Source organism: Medicago truncatula, chromosome 2, assembly GCF_003473485.1.
Source record: "Medicago truncatula cultivar Jemalong A17 chromosome 2, MtrunA17r5.0-ANR, whole genome shotgun sequence".
Taxonomy (NCBI): Eukaryota; Viridiplantae; Streptophyta; class Magnoliopsida; order Fabales; family Fabaceae; genus Medicago; species Medicago truncatula.
In genome coordinates, this window is record NC_053043.1 from 33,852,445 (window position 1) to 33,863,680 (window position 11,236).

The 11,236-nt window shown below is 32.8% G+C and overlaps 1 long non-coding RNA gene across 1 annotated transcript; it reads left to right on the forward strand.

Moving 5' to 3' along the window:
- Positions 1-7,169: 7,169 nt before the first annotated feature.
- Positions 7,170-9,288, forward strand: LOC120578223 (uncharacterized). The gene is made up of 3 exons (XR_005644158.1): positions 7,170-7,733; positions 7,898-8,266; positions 8,972-9,288. It is a non-coding gene; the product is annotated as an uncharacterized lncRNA (long non-coding RNA).
- The last annotated feature ends 1,948 nt before the right edge of the window (positions 9,289-11,236 follow it).

Sequence of the window (11,236 nt, forward strand, 5' to 3'; positions counted from 1 at the left end):
TCAAAAAAATGAAAAATAAAGAACTGATAAAACATTATAGTACAAGCTGGCTTGTATGCATTATTCAAGTCAAAATCAATTTTATCAAATAGTCTTATAAAATCTAAATCCAATGAGAATGCATTGAATATAGAATGTTCGTTTAATTATATTGATAATCAATTAGTGTCCGGAAATGCCTAAGTGTGTATGCATGTGAGAGAATATTATGGGGGGTTTGAAACTTGAAAGCAAGGATCATATCCTAGAGGAATGGAAAAGCTTAAAAATAGCTAGTTTTTAAAAACAGCAGGACTCTTAAGTAGATTTTATCTGACAGAGATTGCTCTTTTATCATTTATGGTTTAACAAACAACAGGAGTATGTATGGCTAGATTTATGACACAGATTTCCCTTTAATCATTTATTGCATAAGTCTATAAAGCTCCTTGTAGGCTTGTACTATGTTCTGGGTAAGATTTGACCAGAGTGACCTACAGTTATGATTGGTCATGAACCACTAGTGGCCATCATCGCACTAAGAATGATATAAGTGAATTCAATTTCCAAAGTGAACTCTCTGGAAGACCCAAACTAAATTACATCATAATATAGATCATGATTAAAGAAAAAGGATTTTTTTTTTTTTTGAAGCCAAACTAACCCACCAAAATTGCCACCGGGGAGAATCTAAACTGAGACCTTGAGGGGAGCACAATCCAAGGTCTTGAGCCAACAAGAAGAAAGAAAAGGTAGACAGTGCACATATGAATTTAAAGTTAAAGAAAAAGAGAACATAAAACACAAAATGCAAATATGAATTCAAGGTAATTCAACTATTACCTTATTATATTGGAAAGAATTACCCATGAATGCTGGTATAAACTTGTGTGCTATGGTGGCCCTACGAACTGCGTTCTACACACAAAATAATAGCAATAAAAAACTATTTAAAAAAAAAATTGGGGGTGGGAGAGAGAAGCAACTATGTAACAGGATTTAAGTAGTATTGAACTAGAAGTATTAATGAATTAAATTATTTTAAATATTAGTTTTATTTTATGTCGGTTTACTATTTTACCCCTAATGGTTGTACTTAAGCTTGCCTTTGTGGCTCATATGAAATCAATCAAACATTTCAACAAAATTATCTTCTCTCTAAAACCCAAAAACTCTTACTCTCAAATGTTCATAACAATTTATCCTTTGTATCGGATCAGTGGCGGAGCCAGAAATTTTGAATAGTGGGGCAATGCATACAAAAATTTATAGCAGGGTCATCTTAAATAATTTGGAAACTTTATTCTAACTTATAGCAGGGTCATCTTAAACAACTTAGACGCTGATTTACAATACTAATTTAGAGGTTGATACCTATTTGGAGTAGTCATTTTAGTCTCTAAATGTGTGATGTGTTTTCACTAAAATATTTTATATTAGTCAAAACTACGAACACATCTTCAACTGGTTGTTTTGTTACTCATTGTATAGACCAAATTGATTAGTGAAATATATATTTAAAGATCAAATTAACTAACTAAAGACGCATTTAAAAATCAAAATGACTAATAAAAATAAAGTTTGTTTTTGTAATTTTAATAGAAAGTTTGATAACCCATTTTGATTCGAAACCTTTAAGTTTTTCCATAATATATAATTACATTATTATCATATATTAATTATTAAGGAAAATGAAACTAACATAAAAGATGTTGAGAGATGCAGAGCCAAACGTTTTGTTTAATAGGTTCCATAACATTTGTATGGAAACTTTGTTTTTGAGTAAATATAATAAATAAATAAGTAAATTGTATTAGTGTATATATGTAATGTAATATAGCATGAAACCATGATGATATAGAAATTTTAGTGGGGCACAAGCCCACATAGTGCTGTACGTGGCTCCGCCACTGCATCGGATTCTGTTCTAGGTTATTAGAATCCCTACACTTGAGATTAACATGTAAAACTCCTATAAAAATAATTGTTAACAACACACCTCAAGATCAGTTGCTGATATGGGCTTATCGCTGCAAAAGCTTCAGCAAGTTTTTCGTCCACCTTTGACACAGTTTCTATGAGTTCACGCCTCTTTTCTGAGACCAAGGCTTTCATATCTGCAGGAACTTCTTCAAAAACTTCATCAACGGCAACCTCCTTTCTCTGCAATAAGCAACACTTGAGAAGCTTGAAGAATAAACACATGTATAACCAATGTAGAAGTTTCAGAAACAAACCGATTTAACCCATGAAAATAATAGGCCTTTAATTGCACCAGATCAACAAGTCCCTTAAAATCCTTTTTTAAACCTATTGGAACTTGGACTGCAGCAGTGTGATGTTTAAGCTTTGATCTTGCCTGAAAAATAATGCAAAATGGTCGAAAAATAAAACAACAACTTGAACTTGAATTATATAGCAACACTGAGTAAGAAATATAGAAAGAGAAATGCTAGCAACACTCTCTTTTGAGTACTCTCTCTAGCACTCACTCTTTTATTGGGTGAAATTAGTGTAGGACCTACACTTTGGAAGAGTGTTGCTAGCATTCCTCAATATAGAAAATCTCCAATAATATTAAGTTTACCTGATCTAAACTTCCCAGGGATTTGCTCCATTGTGGTCAAGTTTGTTAATATATATAAGTCTTGGAAGTTTATATCTTCTCATTGTCTTATCAAGAATAATAGATTTGGTTTGCACCCCACCAACACTACAAAGAACAAGAATGCCACAGTCAAAAGCATGCAAAGCCTTCTCAACCTCAGGAGTGAAATAAGTAGCAGGATGAAGTGTGTGAATTATGTTAATCTGCAATGACAAATTTTAAAGAAAGTCAAAGTCAAAGTCAATGTAAGAAGAAATAATTACAAATAGATATGGTTGGACAGAGGGTTGGCATGATTCGGTTCAGGATGAAAACTGAACCGAACTGATTGCATTTGGAACTGAACTGCAGTTGAGAAAGGAAAAGGAAAAGGAAAAGGGAAAAGAAAAAGAAAGAAAAAAAAAAAAAAAAACTGTGTACAGTTTGAAATAGTTTTTGAAATATACAAGTTCACTTCTCACAATAGTTATCCTTTTATATGTTTTAATTTTAGTTTTCAAATTAAAAAATTCAAAACAGTTTCCAAAATTGTAATTTTAAAAAATAGTTTAACAAAAAAGTTTTAATTTTCAAGTTTTTAAAAACTAAAAAGAGTTTTTGAAAAGTGTTTCAAATAGGCTCTAAATCCCATATTAGTTACCGAACTGTTTTGAATGGGAACCGTAACAGTTCAGTTTCAGAACTGTTATTCAGTTCAGCAGTTCAGTTGGGTAGTTTTTTTCCCAACCCTACATATGGACACATAATATAAGACATGGGAATCTTGTAAAAATGACAATAAGACTAAATCAGTATATAATTACCATATTGTTTTTCCAGCGGAGAGAATTGATATCTGACCGCGTCTCATTTATATACCGCCAAGTCTGTTCCAAAAAATTCAGATGCTCAATCTCGTCAATCTCCTCCGTACTCTTGCTGGTCTTTTCGCTCTTACCGAAAACCCTAGGTTGACTAGTTTTTTCTATCTGAATCTTGCGGCTATCTTTCGGCCTCCCTTTGGACCTACCTTCCACTAATCTATTGCCACTGAACAACGAGATCCAGATATTACGCTGCGGCTCTGCTGACTCCGAAAAGTGACGGAGGTAGACAGTGGAGGAAGATGGAGGGGTTGTGGAGGTAAGGAGTCGCGCCAAGGAGGACCTCGAGAAACGAGCCATCGTGATGGTGGTTGGTGTTCGTAGAAGAAGATATTTTGTTTGTACCGTTTCTGTGGAATCGGGATACAAGTACAACCCTAGTGAGCTGCAGATATAGCGTTAAAGCAAAGTTAATTTAGGGTTAAATATTTTTTCTTTTTCTTTTTCTTTTAGCTTATTTGATCCAATGGTCCCTCAAATAATTTCAAGTTTTTATTTTGGTCTCACAATCAATTAAAATATTTAACTTTTTATATAATACTTCCTCCGGTCCTTATTATAAGAAACAATTAACTTTTTGGTTCATTGTATAAGTGATATATCTAGTCTATATTTACAATAAGATACATTAATTATTCTATGAACCTAAAAAGTCAACTTTTTCTTATAATAAGGACCGGAGGGAGTAATTTCTTATGTTAGAATCATTAAAGAGTGTCTCGTAACACTCAATAACAAGACCTTTTTTTTCAAATATTATGAATCTATGTTATATTTATCTCAAAACTTCTTTTAAAAACAAAAATCAAAACCCGCAAAAGTCATATTTTTATAGTTTTTTTTTTTATTGATAGAAGATAATGAAGATTCAAATAAATAAGATGATGATTTAAAGGAAGAAGATGAAGAATATGGACATGTTCATCTTATTTATGGATTTTTTTATTTATTTTTAACAAATATATTTAAAATATGAGAAAATTATATACATGCGCTTTTATGAGAGATAATAAAGAACTTAAACAAGAAAAAAAAAATAATGACCTATTACAAATAAAATAAGATAAAAGACCTCTAATTTAATTTTGCCCGACGTTAAACAATAAATAAATCCCTATTATTATGACTCATCAAATAAATCCCTATAAATAATTTTGACCTATTTTTTTGACAACTTTATCTCTATTGGTGTGACTTTTGTGCTAATATCTAATTTTCTTTGTTTATCTTTGGGTGTCAAATTAGTTTTCTTGATAATTGTTTGGTTAAAAATTGTTGGGTCACGAGTAGAGCTCGGCTGACTGTCCACATCGAGGCTAGAACAATCCACAAGCAAAGAGAGACGCCACACTCTTACCCAAAACCTTAAGACGATGAGTTTATGGGTCCTCTTACTTATAAGGTGTTCAACCTTTACTATTTTATCCGATGTGGGACATATAACTCACACTTGCAAACCAACAATAATCATCAATTTCAGCTGGTGTCAATATCCTGCAATATAATTAACAAACTAATAAGTTACCAAATCGGGTATTCAAAACAAAAACTTGAGCTTACCGACCGTTTTATGCCCCAATGCCACCCCACCAGCAAAAATAAGAAAAAGAAACTTGCTACTCACAAAATGCATTGGGAAGTTATCCATTTGCATTGGTAAAACAAAAACTTAGATTAGAGTCTTAATATTTTTGGGATCAAATTTGTCGAACAATGTAAATATCTTTACTGATTTTAATTAGCCTCCATTAAAAATATAGGTTGCATTGAAAGTATTTTTAGTGACCCTAATTGGGAAATGTTAACTAGTGCCATTGGTTAAGGATCAAATAGAGTGGTACTCCCTCCGTCCCTTAATAAGTGACTTAGTTGACCCAATTACGCATACCAATGCGTAATTTTGAGTTTAAATATCTTGAATAATACTCCCTCCGGTCCTATTTATAAGAGAATTTTGAGTCAACAAAAGTTGATGTATCTAGTTAAAAATTCAGTCCAAATACATTCACTTTTGTTGACCTAAATTTCTCTTATAAATAAGACCGGAGGTAGTATATTGGAAAAAATTATGAAAATTTGAAATTTTGAAAATACGCATCGAGACGAATCTAATGACATCTTATATGATGTTATTTATCTTTGTATATTAGTTGAAAAATCGGGACGGAGGGAGTATTTTGTATCGAAAGTTGTGTTGTCATTACATTAAAAGCTTAAAAAATGTTATTTTTAACTTAAAATTTTCACTTTTAACCGGTGCATTGGTTAACATGACCCTAATTTAAAGGAAAAAATAATATACACATGTCATTGATTTCAAAACATGATGACAAGATACAAGATGGAGGGGTATTTGACAACGATGGAGGATATCACACGTAGACGAGAATGGAGCATGCAACATGGTTACAAACTTAAAGTGGAGGGTGTTTAGTGCGAGTGGAGGGAGGAGTACTTGGTGACAACATAATAGAGACTGTCAGGCAACGGGGTCCAAGAATTTATAACTTCACAGCAATTATTGAAAGTGAAAACCACAAAATTGGACATGGTGTTGGTTTTTAAACATTTCAAAACTAAACTAATAACAAAAACAAACAACACCGAGAGGACTTGATCTAAGCTTTTTGACCATGGTGCAAATGTATAACAAACACACCATAATATTCATTTCAGTAGCTAAATTCCATTTCGCAGTCCTAACCCATATGCCTCAAATTTATACCTTTTAATTATTCAGATTGGATAACCCATAGCATAATTTTTAGCTCAATTTGATCGGTAAAAGAAACCAGATGATACAAAGTTCAAATAAACAAATACTGAAAAGGGGGAAAAACATGACAGGAAAGTCAGCCAAAGTATATTTTAGGGAACAAAGATATGCACCTGAACTTTTTGTCTGCACCAATGATGCCGATTTCAATGTTTTTTGCTGAGATCTGTCCCTCAAACCTGGGAAATGCCAACAGAAGGGATTAGTTTCAAAGACTAACAAAGGCCGGATACAAACAACAAGGAACAGTAATCACACACTGTCATTTTCAAGTTCCTAATCCAACAAGCTTGGAGCCTTGCTAACATAAAGGCAGCTCATGATGATTTTACAGGGATGTGCCTTTGGTATATGCCAAGATCACTAATAAGAAATTTCTTTGATACACTAGATAAATAGCCTCAATATTTTTCAGTTGAACCAAGAAGCCAATCTTAGGTGCATTTTCCTTCTCCATTTTATAATTCCATTTCGCAGTCCTAACCCATAAATTGCGAAATGGAATTTAGCTACTGAAATGAAAATTTTAAAAGGCAAAAAGAGGAATGCTTTGTAAATTTTGTGAACAAGGTTACTGATGATAACACTTCTTTAATTTTTTCAACCATTGGATTGGAAAACTTTTCTTTTGTGATCTATAGCAAACGTTGTGTATCACTTCAAAATACATGGATCTCTACCATCTTGAATAATAGGAGAGTCAAGAATCTTAGGATCCATTCATATTTTTATAAACTCCCTTTTCTCCTAGTACATCTGATTATCTTTTCGGCTCTTCTTCATTGCAAGAACTAGAGTTGCGGCTTAAAGTGTACTCTACCATAAAATTTCCCTCTACCTCTCTTCATTTTCAACAGCTAAAATTTCTCAACTTGTATGGAGTCTTTTTTGACATTGATCCCTCTAGTGACTCTATGAACCTTAATTTACCGCTTGTAAAAAGTTTGAGATCAGTAACTGCCATTAGTCGAATGGAAAATATGTTATTGTACAAGCCTCCCTACTTGAAACTGTTTCCATAGGACAAGACACTGATTTCTTTAAGGTGAAAACGCACGATCCATGTGCCCAATCAATCAAATTCAATGCTTTGAATCTTAAAGAATTTAATTACTGTGGTTATGGTCTGTCACATAAAATTCATCTTCCTGCTTGTGATTCTGTAAAAATCACATTTTTTAGAAGTTAGCAAAGTAGAATCAGAGGTTTGACGCATTCCTTTTACCCTTCTCCTTTTCCAGCAATTCCTTTTACCCTTTTATATTATTTTTTTCTACTACATGGAACTGTGTATGTTTGGTTATCTTGATTAACAGTTGCACACTTCAGTTTACTTTTACAAAATTAAGCGTTTCTTTATGTCATGCTCATGCAGGGTCTACCACTAGGCCATTTACCTGTATTTTCAGTGTTGAGTCATTTGGAGCTTGGCCTAGTTACTAGTATTGAAGTTATTATAGGCTTTCTTTAAAACTCACCAGTTCTGAAAACCTTAGATCTGAAGAAGGTTAGTAACAGTAATTGATATTTTAAAAGAAAGTAGCAATGCAACTTTTGCTGTACTGTTTTCATACAAGTTTTGTGACTACTTGCTTAATGATTTTCTTTTCGTTCTATTTTCTTTGATCTTGACGAGTCTTATTTGTACTTGGTTTGATCGTTAATTAACAGGGAGTACCCAAATTCACAAAAGAGATCCTGAAATCTATTGCTGTGCCCGGTTGCTTGGTCTCTTCTCTTCCCAATTCTAAGGTTTTGAAAGAATTTAAGAATAAGTTGTACTCATTTAAGAAATGTTCCTCTTTTCTTATCGTTGAGATGTCATATGATTATTAAGTTACAGAAATAGTATGGTTGACGATGCAAAGAGGTCTTAATAATGCAAGAAAATATGTATATCTTGTCATCACCAGAAGCTAAAAAGAGAAAACCAGTGTTTAAATAACATAAAACAATTGGACGGAGCAACATCTGTCAAGGAACTTTCCTTCCGACGCGGCAGAAACAGAGCTGCTGTTCTTCATACAGGAAAGAAAGAAGGTAGTGATATGATCAAACAAGATTGCATAACAAGACCTATACATGTGTGAAAACATGCTTAGTGGACCACTAAATCTTATCATTTTGTACTACCATAGTCAAAACAAATTAACATAACAAAGAATATTGGTAATGTTCCTTTTCTGTTATGCTGGTTAGTAAAAGTTTTTCTAGTAGTACCTCAAATTAATTTTTAGTTTTGTTCATGGTACACAGATTTACCAATGCTTTACAAACCACTAAGTTTTTTCTTATTTTGAAGACTTCTTTTAAAAATTGTGGATGTGGGAAATTTTTATTAAATAAGGTGATATGGTCATTTTTACAAACCATCCTTGAGGGGATTTGAACTCCGTCCATTGAGCTAGCATCTCATAGACTGTATTTTGAAGACTCCATGTATGTTTGGAATCACAACAACTTTAACAAATCATGGTGTTGCCGTGGTTTTGTTAAAGCTCCAAAGCATAGCTTTTGCGAAAACCACAGTCATGCCTTGATTCTATCAAACTCACCGCAAATCCAAACATATGAGGACCATTCTGCATATCTACTATACCTCTTAAAAAAGGAACGTGATTTCTTGTTGATTGTGACATGTTACTATCCTGTTATTTATATGAAGTAGTCGGAAATTGTGATTGTTGAGGTTATTTATCTAAGTGGTTTGTTGGTATTTATGGCTTATCTTTATTTCAAATGTAGGATTTTCAAGAATTGTCCGGTGATGACTATTTTGCTAAGAATATTGAGTTTGCTACCTGGCTTAAAGAAGAGAAGAATGTGTTTTACGTGAGTTGCTTGCAGAATTTGTCAAAGCTTGGAATAAAGGAAAGCTTGAATCGAATTATTATGAAGTCATTAAAACTGCGCCTCGCACAGCCCATAAATGGAAAATCAAAAAGTAGATTTGAAGAAAGAGCAATCATTTTGATCCAATCTCTCTATAAACCCTTTGTTTGTTTAGATTTACTTGAAACTCAGTAAGTATAGATGTTATTTATCTATATAAATTTCGTAGTTCACGCTTGTAAACTTTGTACTTCAAGAAATACCATTTCATTGTTACCAAAAAGAAAAAATACCATTTCATTGTGCAGTCAAAGCATGTTGTCTAATGTATTCTTCATATGAAGCTCTTGTTAAAAATGGTTCAACTGAGTAGGCGGCTGATGTTGTCTTATGTATTCTTCATATTTCGCAGCCTCTTTAAGTACTCTTGAGGAACCGAGTTCCTAGTAAAATTAAAAGAATAAAAAAAGCATGTTAGTAATATGCCTACAATTGTAAAGACTTCCTAGGAGGAAGAGCTATTGTATAAAATAATTTAGACAAGTTTCCATCAGACTTCAACATTACCATCAATCTCCAATAATGGCGCATGCCATATATATGATCCTCTCCAACAATCGCTACAATGGAACTCCGAGTTTTAGCATGGTCCCAGAGCCTTGTTATCATAATTCTTAACAACAACAAACCAATTATCAAATATTTATACAGTATCAATTTATCTTATTATAAAAATTAATTTTAAACACTAAACTTACAAGTCTCGGACGTCGTAAAAAGCCATATCATGAGCCATATCTCTCAACTCCATATCCTACAAAGAAAAACATTAGAGTTGAGAATTTAGGTAGTTAGAGTTGTTGTGTTATACTAAAACTCGTTGTAACAATAGAGAATAAAATGCTAAATTAGAAATTCATTCCCTGAGATATTCTCAGTTTCTATCACTTTCTATATTTTAACAAGAACAAAGTAGAGAAATTTACATTGTCTTTTTCAAATCCGTATCTCAGACGTAGTTCATCTAACTTTCTATCTTCACATGTCTTCAAGCTCTGTCATACGATTAAAAGGTTTAAAAAATAAATCATAACAAATAAATTTCATTTCTAAAATTATAAAAAAATAAATAAATAAATCTTACACGGTCGCAGATATCGCCAAAATGATTTCCATCTCCAATGCTTTCGCAATCTTAAAGGCATACCTTGTTCACAGCCCTCCTATATTAATAATTACATAAAACAACTTAAATTCTGTTATATATTTGTTAAAGTTAAATAAAAATATTAATAATTAAAACAATTACATGGAAGTATGAATAAAATTTGGGTTCCAAATAACATTCAAGGAACACCGACTGAGGTCGCAAATGATACAATGCAGTTTCCACGTCTCTTCTTGACTTCTGCATAAAATTAATAAAATGTAAGTTGATTTTGATTTTCTATTTGCAGTAAAAATAAAAAATAAAACCAAATACCTCTTTGGTATGTACAACAGGCACAAGATAGACATAGCATTTTTTACTTGGGCCGGATGATGGGCAGCTCAAAGTGACAGTATTTTCATGGATCGGAAAGGAGTGTAAATTTACATTCATTCGTGCAATACTTGCCAACGAATTTGTCATGCTCTGCAAAATTGTAAAGAGGAAACAAAATCAGCAGTTAAATTGGATAAAACACACGTGTGATGCTTTTCCGTCACTTAAAATGGGCAAAACACGCCATAAATGTCTAATAAAAGTTGATCCATAGCACTTAACCCAGCCTCTCTCACTATCTTCATCCAGTGAAACCCTCAAACAAACCTCATTTACTTATGGCCTGCTGCCATCTTCTACTCAGTTTGGTTCATAAATTCAAACCATGTCATTCTAGGCAGACCCGAACAAAATATGGTGACACTATACCCGAACAAAATATGGTGACACTATACCCAGGTTAAATCCTAATCCCGGCCCCACATGCCAGTATTAAGTAGGCCTGGTTTCATTTGACTCGAGGCTTTGCTTGAACTGTTTCTATGCCTATTTTCATCCAAGAATATGCTCCAAACCAAAGACATAAGTTAACAAAGAGCAATATTGTATATTTTTTTTTCTTACCACTAATGCTTTTACTTAAATTCTTATTTAGCATGTGGTTGCCAGACAGAAAGAAAGTAAATCTTGAT